This window comes from Triticum dicoccoides, chromosome 1B (genome assembly GCF_002162155.2).
Source record: "Triticum dicoccoides isolate Atlit2015 ecotype Zavitan chromosome 1B, WEW_v2.0, whole genome shotgun sequence".
Lineage (NCBI taxonomy): Eukaryota > Viridiplantae > Streptophyta > Magnoliopsida > Poales > Poaceae > Triticum > Triticum dicoccoides.
The window spans coordinates 680,122,703-680,136,215 of NC_041381.1; the positions used below are offsets into that span (position 1 = coordinate 680,122,703).

General features: G+C 38.5%; 1 pseudogene; it reads left to right on the top strand.

Moving 5' to 3' along the window:
- Window positions 1-9,981: 9,981 nt before the first annotated feature.
- LOC119351410 lies at window positions 9,982-10,102 on the top strand (annotated as a pseudogene).
- Window positions 10,103-13,513: the final 3,411 nt, after the last annotated feature.

The window sequence follows — 13,513 nt, forward strand, 5'->3', positions numbered from 1 at the left end:
TCACTTGTGTTCTACTCGTGCATATAACATCAACGCATAAAACCAGGCTCGGATGCCACTGTTGGGGAACGTAGTAATTTCAAAAAAATTCCTACGCACACACAAGATCATGGTGATGGCATAGCAACGAGAGGGGAGAGTGTTGTCCACGTACCCTCGTAGACCATAAGCGGAAGCGTTATGACAACGCGGTTGATGTAGTTGTACATCTTCACGATCCGACCGATCCAAGTACCGAACGTACGACACCTCTGAGTTCAGCACACCTTCAGCTCGATGACGATCCCCGGGCTCCGATCCAGCAAAGCTTCGGGGATGAGTTCCGTCAGCACGACGGCGTGGTGACGATGATGATGCTCTATCGGCGCAGGGCTTCGCCTAAACTCCGCAACGATATGGCCGAGGTGGAATATGGTGGAGGGGGGCACCGCACACGGCTAAGGAATGATCCGTAGATCAACTTGTGTGTCATGGGGTGCCCCCTTGCCCCCGTATATAAAGGAGCAAGGGGGAAGGAGGCCGGCCCTAGGAGGGGGCGCGCCAAGTGTGGAGTCCTACTAGGCTCCCTAGTCCTAGTAGGATTCCACCTCCCTTGTTGGAGTAGGAGAAGGGGGAAAGAGGGGGAGAGGAGGAAGGAAAAGGGGGCCACACCCCTTGTCCAATTCGGACCAGAGGGGGGCTGCGCGCCTCCTTCCTTTCGGCCTCTCTCCTCTATTCCCGTATGGCCCAATAAGGCCCATATACTCCCCGGCGAATTCCCGTAACTCTCCGGTACTCCGAAAAATACCCGAACCACTCGGAACCTTTCCGAACTCCGAATATAGTCGTCCAATATATCGATCTTTACGTCTCGACCATTTCGAGACTCCTCGTCATGTCCATGATCTCATCTGGGACTCCTAACTCCTTCGGTACATCAAAACTCATAAACTCATAATATAACTGTCATCGAAACCTTAAGCGTGCGGACCCTACGGGTTCGAGAACAATGTAGACATGACCTAAAACTATTCTTGGTCAATAACCAATAGCGGAACCTGGATGCCCATATTGGCTCCTACATATTCTACGAAGATCTTTATCGGTCAAACCGCATAACAACATACTTTGTTCCCTTTATCATCGGTATGTTACTTGCCCGAGATTCGATCGTCGGTATCCAATATCTAGTTCAATCTCTTTGCTGGCAAGTCTCTTTACTCATTACGTAATGCATCATTCCGTAACTAACTCATTAGTTACATTGCTTGCAAGGCTTATAGTGATGTGCATTACCGAGAGGGCCCAGAGATACCTCTCCGACAATCGGAGTGACAAAACCTAATCTCGAAATACGCCAACCCAACATGTACCTTTGGAGACACCTGTAGTACTCCTTTATAATCACCCAGTTACGTTGTGACGTTTGGTCGCACCCAAAGTGTTCCTCCGGTAAACGGGAGTTGCATAATCTCATAGTTTACAGGAACATGTATAAGTCATGAAGAAAGCAATAGCAACATACTAAACGATCAAGTGCTAGGCTAACGGAATGGGTCATGTCAATCACATCATTCTCCTAATGATGTGATCCCATTAATCAAATGACAACACATGTCTATGGTTAGGAAACATAACCATCTTTGATTAATGAGCTAGTCAAGTAGAGGCATACTAGTGACACTATGTTTGTCTATGTATTCACACATGTATTATGTTTCCGGTTAATACAATTCTAGCATGAATAATAAAAATTTATCATGAAATAAGGAAATAAATAATAACTTCATTATTGCCTCTAGGGCATATTTCCTTCATCAACTGCTTTGGATGAAGCAAACACTCAAGGACTATGGCGTCAACGTGAAGAATGTACCTCTCCTCTGCGACAATGAGAGTGCCATCAAGATTGCTCACAACCCAGTTCAGCACTCAAAGACAAAGCACATTCAGATTCGTCATCATTTTCTTCGTGATCATGTGTTGAAGGGCGACATCTCCATCGAGCACGTGAAGACTGAAGAACAGCTAGCTGATATCTTCACTAAGCCCTTGGATGAGAAGAGATTTAGCAAGTTGCGGTGTGAGCTAAATATCTTAGAATCTTCGAATGTTCTTTGAAAAGGACACACATCCTAACACTTATGCAAAATTGATGACTTAGATGTGCAACACATGAAGAAACGTTTTTCTTCAATCAATGAAGAATAACACTCTAAGTGTGAGGAAATTAATGAAGAATTTGATTCTCAGAACCCTACGACAATTGTACGCGGTGTCTGAAATCATCATTCTCTGCGCTTGGAGGCCCAACAAGGTCTACAAGAATAGAAGTGCATGGTAGATGTTGATATGTAATGTCCTATGAATTCATACATGATCTCAAAACACATGAATTTTATAAGATGTGTCAATGGATGGTGCACAAGAAATGAAAGACAAGAATTTTCGTGGAATGAGGAGAAAGATAGAGTGCAAGTGTATTAGACTCCGCAGGAAAACAAAATGAGGCTTGAGATCATGTTTAATTTCCTATATAATGGAGGCTATAGGAATGGATTCCTATGGATTTTGGTGAACCCATTCCTATGACCCAAAGAAATTTCATTGGAAAATTCCTATGGATTGAAATCCTACAAAATTCCTATGAAATTCCTTCAATCGAAAAATGACCTTAATGTGCAAATCTCAAAAAAAAAGAAAAACAATGGATATGTAGTTACCCTAATGGGTAGGTCAACGGAATCTATTATATATTCCATTTTAGGCTAATTATAAAATAGAGAAGTAGTAAAGAAAATGTCACAAAAAATAGAAACATCTGACCTCCAATATTTTATATCGGAACAAACAAAACCACTAGATACACAATAAAGCCGAAGGTTTACCCACCAATGTCATCTCCTCTAAATTACCCAACATTTCCCTTAGACCAACTTTTAAAGTAAAAAAATAAAGTAGGAGATAAAAAACGAAGAGATCTGATTAAATAATGAATTAATGTTTTTTCTACAAATCAAACATTAGATTTCTAAGCATGGCAAATTGAACGCCGGAGATGGAAAATTATGTTGTCACGGGGATGGCCATGATTGCTAAAAGAAATTGCCATCCTCGAGATAACATAATTTTCCATAATAAATATTCAATTCGTCATACTTAAAAATATGACGTTCTTTAGCCACAACGAACACACACATGCAGGCAGCCCTGGTAATTAACTAGATCAGGGTAAGATTGCAATACCCCAATTCTTTGATAAGTATAGCTGCTCCTTGAGTGCACCTTAAATTGTTTACCCCAATTCTTTGGTAAGTATAGTTGCACCTTGAGTGCAGCTTAAATTGTTTAATTGTTTCATTGTTTAAGAGCACACAGGAGAAATGCTGATCCATATAATCCAAACATATGTATAATTGAAGCTGAGGTGTATGTATTCGGTAGCCGCGAGCAAGCGCCTTGATCTGGTAGACCTTCGTTTTATTATGTCCTATCACTAGCCTAGAATGCTTCTCTGTGTCGATGTCACCAACAACAGTTCCGGCGACCACCTTGCCTCCGCTTCTGTAGGTGCCCATTTTGTCTGGCTATGTCTGGTCTAATCATGTTGCAGATTAATTTAGTCAATAATCTTGTTAGGTACCTAGACGGTTTGATTTTTCCAGATAATTGCCCTAATTTTTTGTTGCAATTTGGATCACCAAATGAGAAGCTTGAAGAGGTGACAAGGAAATGGCATACTTTTCATTGTATTCTAAGCGAAGATGATGGGGCAACTAGCAACTGGCAACTGTGTCCTTGTAAATGAGATGGGAGAGAATAGTCCGAGCAAAGAGATGGGGAACTTAAATAGAAGTTGGTCGACACGATTTCTACCTAATTTCCTAGGTATTCAGGATCATATTATACAAATATTATCTGCTCTGGCAAGTGGCAAGTGAATACCTAATATACACTTTCAAGCAATTATATATCATTTTTACTGTTCCATTCTATTATATTATCAATCTTGTATGTTTTATATACAGTTTCAGGAAATTATATATCATTTTTTGGGACTAACCTATTAACTTAGTGCACAGTGCCAGATGCTATCTTTTGCTTGTTTTTGGTTTCACAGAATATCAGTACCAAACGAAGTCCAAATGCCACAAAACTTTTTGGAGATTTTTTTTGCATAAAAGAGACACTAGAAGCTTCGGGAGAAGACAAGATGAGGGAGCATGGGCCCACAAGCCACCTAGGCGCACCCCGATGGGTGGTGGGGCCATGAAACTCCGTTTGACCTAACTCTGCCTCTATAAATTCTCTAAAATTGTGAAACCAACAGAGGAGTGCACGAAATACTTTTTTCGCCGCTGCAAGTTCCAGAACCATGAGATCCCATCCCGAGGCGTTTTCCGGCACTCTGTAGGAGGGGTATTCCATCACGGATGGGGCTCTTCATCATCCTTGCTGCCCTTCGATGATGCGTGAGTAGCTTACCATGGACCTATGGGTCCATAGTTAGTAGCTAGATGGCTTCTTCTCTCTTTTTTATCTTCAATAAAATGTTCTCCTCGGTGTTCTTGGAGATATCTTTTATGTAATGACTTTTTGCGGTTGGCTTGTTTGGATCCGATTAATTGTGAGTTTAAGATCGGATCTACCCATGACTATTATTTGAGTTTTCTCTGAACTCTTTTTTGCATGATTACTATAGCCTCGTATCTCTTATCCGATTTATTGGTTTGGTTTGGCCAACTAGATTGATTTATCTTGTCTTGGGAAGAGGTCCTTTCTAATGGGTTCGATCTTGCGGTGCTCAATCCCTGTTACAGAAAGGGACATGACACGTATGTATCATTGCTATTAAGGGTAAAAAGATGGGATTTATTTCATACGTGAGTTTATCTTGTCTACATCATGTCATCTTGCTTAAGGCGTTACTCTGTATTTCCATGAACTTAATATACTAGATGCATGCTGGATAGCAGAAGATGTGTGAAGTAATAGTAGTAGATGCAGAATTGTTTTGGTCTACTTGTCTCGGACGTGATGCCTATATATGATCATTGCATTGGATATCGTCATAATTATTTCCTTTTCTATCAATTGACCAACAGTAATTTGTCTACCCACCATGTGCTATTTTTATGAGAGAAGTCTCTAGTGAAAACTATGGCCCCGAGGTCTATCTTTTATTATATATTAAAAAAACTCGTTGCAATTTTCTTTTATTTATTTTATTTTGTATTCTTTTCAATCTATCTATCAAAAACTATACTTTTTAATTTTGCTCATAACCGTTGAGGGATTGACCACCCCTTTGCGCGTTGGGTTGCAAGTATTGGTTGTTTGTGTGTAGGTGATGTTTACATAGTGTTGCTTCGTTCTCCTACTGGATTGACAACCTTGGTTTCATAACTAAGGGAAATACTTATCTCTACTGTACTACATCATCCTTTTCTCTTCGAGGAAATCCCAACGCATCTCACAAGTAGCAAGAAGAATTTATGCGCCGTTGCTAGGGAGACATCATCTACAACTATCAAGTACCTATGCATAAACTTTCATCTGCTTGCATTTATTTTATTTGCCATTTGCCTCTCGTTTTCATCTCCCCCACTTCTAAAAAAGTTCTACCAAAATACAAACATATTTTTCATTTGCCTTCTTGCTCGTTTGCTTGCTTGCTTTTATTGTTTTCATGTCATGACTAAAAAACAGAAAAGAAACAAGGAACTTAAAGATGACTATGGATCCACTTAAAGTTTTCTACTTGGATCATCTTTGATCCATTTATGCTCATGCTAAAACCCCAACTAGTTTAGTTGAGGGAAAGTCATTAGATGAGCATGCTCATTCTGTGCGTCACCGTTTGTCTCAAAAAGGGAGACTCTTATGGCATCAAATAAATTGTTTGCTATGATATGCTTGGAATCTATGTGAAATTTATGGTTTTACTTGTTGCTCGAAGAACCCTAAAAACACCTTCCCTACCTATGTGAGTTTAATGATAATGAAATATTATCTTCTTATGCCAAAGGTGTTTATAGTTACTATGACATTGAACAAATCAAAGAATTTCTTGCTTTTAGGGTTGCCTGTGAAGTTGCTTCTTTGATTGAAAAGTATGATATTACCCTTTACAAATCTGAAATTTTTGCCATAATTAAATATTGCTATGAAAACTATGCTTCTAATGCCTATGTTAGTGAATTCATTAGGAGAATGTCTGCTGCTTTGGAAGAGAATAATGATATGCATGGATCTATAGATGATTATGATTTCATTGATTTGATTGAAATATACCCCCTTGATGAACATGATGCTTGCTATTCTTATGGCTATGATGCCAATATTAATGATGCTTATGGAAACAAACTTGTTATAGTTCCTTATGTTAAACATGAAATTTTTGCTATGTATACAATGATTGCAATGATGTTATTAGTTGTTACAAATTCTACTAATGACAGTTGTGCTAATTATATGAAAAGCTACAACCTTGGGGATGATAATTTTGTTATGTATACTACTTATTGTAATGATCATGATAGGGGTGATAATGTTTTTATGATATTGAAAATTTATTTAATCCTCGTGATGAATATGATATTAATAATAATGTTTGCAATAATATTGAAAGTGGATTTGGAAGAGCATCAACTTTAGGTAAAAATAATCTCACATATTTGGAGAGTATTCAATCTTATGAAATTGTTGATAAAAGTGGGTTTGGAGAGGTGATGACTTTAGTTGATGTTAATCCCACTACCTTGGAAGAGTGTAAAACTTTTATGCATGTGAATCATGAAGAGAATATTTTATGTGATAGCTATATTGTTGAACTTGATTATGATCCTACATGTAATTATTATGAGACAGGAAAATATGGTTGTAGAAATTTTCATGTTACTAAATGACCTCTTGTTATGTTAAGATGGTCAATGTTTTACTCCTCTCCTTTGCATATGCTAGATATTTCTTGTCTTAATAATTTGGTTTCTTATAAAATTCATATGCATATGAAGAATGTTATACTTAAATGTGTTTCTATCTTATGATGCTCTCTTTGTGCTTTAATTCTTGACTTTCATGTGAGCGTCAATAAAATCTCAAGCCTATCTTAATGGCTATAAAGAAAGAGCTTGTTGGGAGACAACCCAATAGTTTATTTTCTGTTTTTCAATAAATATACAATTATGTTACTGTTATAATTGTGTTTTAGTGTTTAATTAGTGTTTGTGTCAAGCAAAGCTTTTGGGGTGATTTGGTTGATACTTGCTTTGGTTCTGCGCAAAAACAGAAACTTTTACGTCCAGTAGAAGCATTGTTAAAAATCACAGGAGCGACGCAAAATAATGGATTTTTTTACACATGATTGATATACGAATTTCCCATGTTATCCTAATGTTTAAGAATGTTTGAAGTTACAGAAGTATGGTCAGTGATCAGATTACTACAGACTGTTCTGTTTTTGACAGATTCTGTTTTTGTTGCGTTCTGTGCTTATTTTGATGAATCTATGGATTGTATCAGGGGTATAAGCCATGGTAAAGTTAGAATATAGTAGGTATAATGAAATAATAAAATATGAATGTGTGTGTAATAGCACTTAAAGTAGTAATTTGCTTTATTCCACTAACGGATCTCAGGAGGTTTTGTTGTGTGACTGAAGTTTTGAAGTTTTGGGTGAGATCACGATGGATGATGGAATAAGGAGTGCAAGAGCCTAAGCTTGGGGATACCCGAGACACCACAATGTAATATTCAAGGACTCCCAAGCAACTAATCTTGGGGATGCCCCAGAAGGCATCCCCTCTTTCTTCTAATGACCATCAGTGATTTTACTTGGAGCTATATTTTTATTCATCACATATCATGAGTTTTGCTTGCAGCATCTTGTATTATATGAGTCTTTGCTTTTTTCGGTTTAGTTTGTCAAAATCATCCTTGCTGAACACAATTGTTTGAGAGAGCCACACGCATATCATGATTTGTTAGACTACTCTATGTGCTTCACTTATTTCTTTTGAGCTAAGCATTTGCTCCAGTGCTTCACTTAAATCTTTTTGAGCACGATAGTGGTTATATTTTAAAGATATGCACTCTCATGCTTCACTTATATTATTTTGAGAGTTGATATGATTATATTTTAAAGAAATGTACTCTCATGCTTCACTTATATTATTTTGAGAGTTAGTTTTTTTGAAGAAATATTTGCACTCTCATGCTTCACTTATATCTTTTCTAGAGTTGATAATAGCAATGGTAGTTTGCATAACATATGAATTTGGTCTAAAGTGATAGATATCCAAGGGGATATAATGAAAACTTTCATATAGGTCATTGGATATGATAAACTTGATTCCTTGCAATCATTTTGCGATATGGAGATAGTAATCAACTAGTCATATAATTATGCTTTAGTAAGAATATTGGTGTTAAGGTTTGTGATTCCCTATGCAAGCACGTAAAGTCAATAGTTATGCAATGAAGTTATATCCTACTTGTGGTGCATTATATAGTATTAATTATGTTTAATGCACACTTATGAATGTTTTTGTTTCCTGGTTGGTCGCTTCTCAATCTATTTGCTAGCATTCACTTGTACTAAGCGGGAATTCTGCTTGTGCATCCAACTCCCCTAACCAAAGTTGTGCCAAATGAGCCCACCATACCTACCTATATCCGGTATTTCCATGCCATTCTAATTAAATTTGCATGTGCCAACTCTAATTTTCAAAATGAATTTCCGCTTTGTGTGCCCGTACCGCTCATGAAGTGGCAGGGGTGTGGCCAATATATTCGATGCTAGGTATTTTATTCTCATGATGAGTGTTTATTCACTTGTCATTGCATGAGAGTGTAGCAGGTAATAGGGACGCCTAGTCCCGAAATGCAAAAAAATATTATGATAATAAATTCCTTGGAAAGTGATGGTATGGAAGGCATCCGTGGATACGGCCAGCCATATATTTCAAAAGAATGGTGGAAAGGATATAAACTTTATTTTCTGTTTGGGAACCGCCTATAATTTGTCTAGCATGGAAGATATTGGGAATTCTCGGTCGTTTTCGTTCACAGTGAAAACATGCCTCTCAAAATAATTTTATCTCTAAACTTAAGCTTTGAGCTCTGGCACCTCTACAAATCTCTGCTTCCCTCTACGAAAGGGCCTATCTATTTACTTTTATGCAGTTTTATTTTTATTTGAGTCTCCATCTTCTCTTACAAAGCACCAACTAGGGATCACTATTGTCATACTTGTGTATTGCATGTAGCTAATATTTGAGTGTGTTTCATGAATGGATCAATGATTGAGCATAATGTGCTAGGAATAACTTTCTTTAGTGTTCATATTTTGAAAGACATGTTTGCTTGTTTATATGCTTGAGTATTGATGTTTTCAAGTCAAATTATAGACTATTGCTTTGAATCATTCAAGTCCAAATATCCATGATCCAAAATACTTTTTCCGTCGCCGCAAGTTCCAGAACCAGGAGATCCCATCTGGAGGCCTTTTCTGGCACTCTGGCAGTGGGGATACGATCACGGAGGGGGCCCTTCATCATCCTTGCTGCGCTTCGATGATGCGTGAGTAGTTTACCATGGACATATGGGTCCATAGTTAGTATCTATATGTCTTCTTCTCTCTTTTTTCACGCGAGAGTAGTACTAGGATGGGTGACCTCCTGGGAAGTCCTCGTGTTGCATTCCCTTTTTAATTTTTTTTGCGCCGCTTGCAAAACAAAACGCACGTGTAAATAATATATTTACCGTGTTTTATTCTTTTGCACGATTGCGGTAAGTTATAGCTGGGTGCTCACGATTCACGAGTCTAGCGGCGGCGTTGTGGCGCGTTAAGCATGCACTGGTGCGGTTGAGAGGGAGGGGTGGAAACCGCGGTAAACTCGTCTCCGTAGTTGAGAGCGAGCGGCCAAAGCAATGTACAATCGTCTTTGTAGTGGAGCTGGGTAGGGCAAGGATAAGGGACGAAGACGGGGGTAACATGTCGGATGCGATCATACCAGCACTAAAGCACCGGATCCCATCAGAACTCCGAAGTTAAGCGTGCTTGGGCGAGAGTAGTACTAGGATGGGTGACCTCCTGGAGATCTATTTGATGTTATGACTTTTTGCGGTGTGTTTGTTGGGATCCAATGAATTGTGCGTTTATAACCAGATCTATCCATGAATATTATGTGAGTTTTCTGTGAAATCTTTTATACATTATTACTATAGCCTCGTATTTCTTCTCTGATTTATTGGTTTGGTTTGGCCAACTAGATTGACTTATCTTGCCATGGAAAGAGGTGCTTTGTAATTGGTTCGATCTTGCGGTGCTCAATCCCAGTGACAGAAAGGGACATGACACGTATGTTCGTTGCCATTAAGGGTAAAAAGATGGGATTTATTTCATAAGTGATTTTATCTTGTCTACATCATGTCATCTTGCTTAAGACGTTACTCCGTTTTTCCATGAACTTGATACACTGGATGCATGCTGGATAGCGGTCGATGTATAGAGTAATAGTGGTAGATGCAGAATAGTTTTCGTATACTTGTCTCGAACGTGATGCCTATATATGATCATTGCCTTGGATATTGTCATAACTATTTGCTTTTCTATCAATTGCCCAACAGTAATTTGTCTACCAATCGTGTGCTATTTTTATGTGAGAAACCTCTAGTGAAAACTATGGCCCCCTGGTCTATCTTTTATTATATATTAAAACCAAAAATACCTCACTGCAATTTTCTTTTATTTATTTAATTTTGTATTTTTGTTCAGTCTATCTATCAAAAATTATACCGTTTAGTCTTGCTCATAACCGTTGACGGATTGACAACCCCTCTGTGCATTGGGTTGCAAGTATTTGGTGTTTGTGTCCAGGTGTTGTTTACATAGTGTTGCTTGGTTCTCCTACTGGATTAATAACCTTGGTTTCATAACTGAGAGAAATAATTATTTGTACTATACTACATCATCCTCTCCTCTTCGAGGAAATCTCAACACAACTCACAAGTAGCAATACTGTATTGCATTGTCTTTTGCTTCCGAATAACAAAATTTGTTACATCATTCCAATTAGACTTGAACCTATGGAGGCCAACATTCCACAACACTGGATCATATTAGAGGATAAACAATATTCTGTCTTCTGTACGAATGAGGTTGTTGATATCACTAGATTGAATGTCATTATTTAAAAATTATGGCCAATGCGCTCAGCACGAACATATATTAAAGGAGTAGTATTATGAATAAATAAAAAAATAGGTTATTTATATCACTGGATAGAATGATATTTCTTAAAACGACTTCAACTATTTTCTAAAATTGTTGCACTACATTCAGCATAGATAGACCGGTAGTAGAGTCTAGATACTACCTCAAGTTGGATTAAATTTATCGAAAGCAACATATGTGTCTCCTTTAGCAAAATGTGTGGATTGCTTGACTGGTCAAAGTTCACGTACATGGTTGGTTTTACTATATCTCTGTCATATCCTAAACAGGAAAAGGTGTTATTACTTTTTGCCTACAACATGAACAAAATGTGTACATGTACACATACTGTCACTTCAATACATCGCTACTAAAACTAATTGTGTTACTATATTGTTGCACATAATCTTGAGATAATTTGAAATTTTAGTTTATGTATTCCACATATTTAGTTCACGCACTAGTTACTGTATGGTTTCATTTTTTTTATTTTTTTCGTGAAATACAGAGGCCCTTCTGGTGGGTCCCTGCTTTTAGGTGGAGGAATCATTATTTTGCACGTAATAAGGAGGCACTTGCTTGCGTGCGGCCATAGACTCAGCTGTCAGCCTCAACACATACAGTCCTCTTCCGATCGATGTCGTTCATTGACCACGTTGACCACGCCGCCCCGAGAGCACCAGGGCGGTGGACGACGGCGAGGCCTAGGAAGGGAATGAACCGGAGCTGTGGAAGACTCGATAGTGGTTTCCCAAGCGGTGGGGAGTACAAGGGTTTACTGGTTTGTCTGTCGTCGCCGGAAAATAACAGGAGGTGTGGGTGAGTAGAGGAATGGCCTGGCCAGCGATGGAATAGGGTGGGGCGGCGCGGCCTGTGTGGCAGCACAGCCGACCACGGGAGGCGGGAGGAAGCAGTCCCACTGGCGCTGGTTTGGGCGGCTGGAGCAAGAAGATCAAATATTGAAAAAGCAGCACAGCTGTTGGATTAACATCCAACTGTCACTGCTGCTAGAATAGTTTGTGGACTAAGCTGACAAAGCATGTCAGACATGTCAACCTAGTAGACCCATAAGTCATCCTCCAAATCGTTTGTGGACTAAGTTGACAAAGTTTTTCGTACACGTCAACCTAGTAGACTAAGTTGACAAAGCCATCATTTTTTGGACGCAGGAGGTTATTGCTCTCTTTTTTGTATTGATGGAGTTCACCATATGTATCTGTTTTACGTGTGGAATGGCTTTATCTGGTCCGAAACCCTTTTAGCTAACATGGATCTATCAACACTTTCTAACTCCAAGGTGAAGCCGTTCAATGTGTAGTTACCAAACACTATGCGCTCCTATCAGTTTTAGTATTCCCTGGTAAGTGTAAGTGTATTAGCATACGTACATTTTATCTATTGAAAATTACTGCCAACGTAAAACTGGCTACGGCATTAACACAATACGCTCTTGATTAACGATATACGGATGTTAGTAAGCTTATTTGAATCACAAAGAATGTTCATATGTAATCTACTTGTAGGTAAACTAACACTAGTAGAAAAAGGGGCTTTTGTCCCGGTTGGTAAGGCCCTTTAGTCCTGATTTTTGAACCGGGACTAAAGGGTCGTTACTAATGCCTCTCCCCTTTAGTCCCGGTTCTGACACGAATCGGGACTAAAGGCCGCGGCCACGTGGAGCTCCACCTTTAGTCCCGATTGGTAACACCAACCGGGACTAAAGGAAATTTTATGATTTTTTTTTGAATTTTTTTTATTTTCAAATTTCTGAATTATTTTAACCTCTAAACTCTAATCACCACCCCTCATCACTGCTCAATTTATCCTCTAATCTCTAATCACCCCTCATCATTCCAAATCATCTAACTTCCCGAACGGTCACCCATCCTCCCACTCCCCTAGCCTGAGCACGCTTAACTTCCAGGTTCTATTCTCCCTCGTTTCCAGGTCTGCACTTGTTGTTTTCCTGACAATAGTAAGATGTCAATCCTATTAACCCTCAGGAATTTTGCTTGAGAATGAAGTGACACATTTCACTGTTTGAGTTTGAAACTATTGTTTTAAAAAACAATAATAATTTAGTAACACTATTTTTTCTCGAATAATTAGTTTGACCATTGTTTGACCAGATTTGACCAAAATTCAAAATAACTGAAATAATTATTTAGTAACAGTAATATTCTAGAATAATTAGTTTGACGATTGTTTGACCACAGTTTGAATTTTTTTCGATTTTTTCACTCTAGATCTTAAAAGCCCCAAAACTTTTTTCTGATAGGTTTTTGAGGATTTTGAAAATGTTTAACGAGGTCCCCT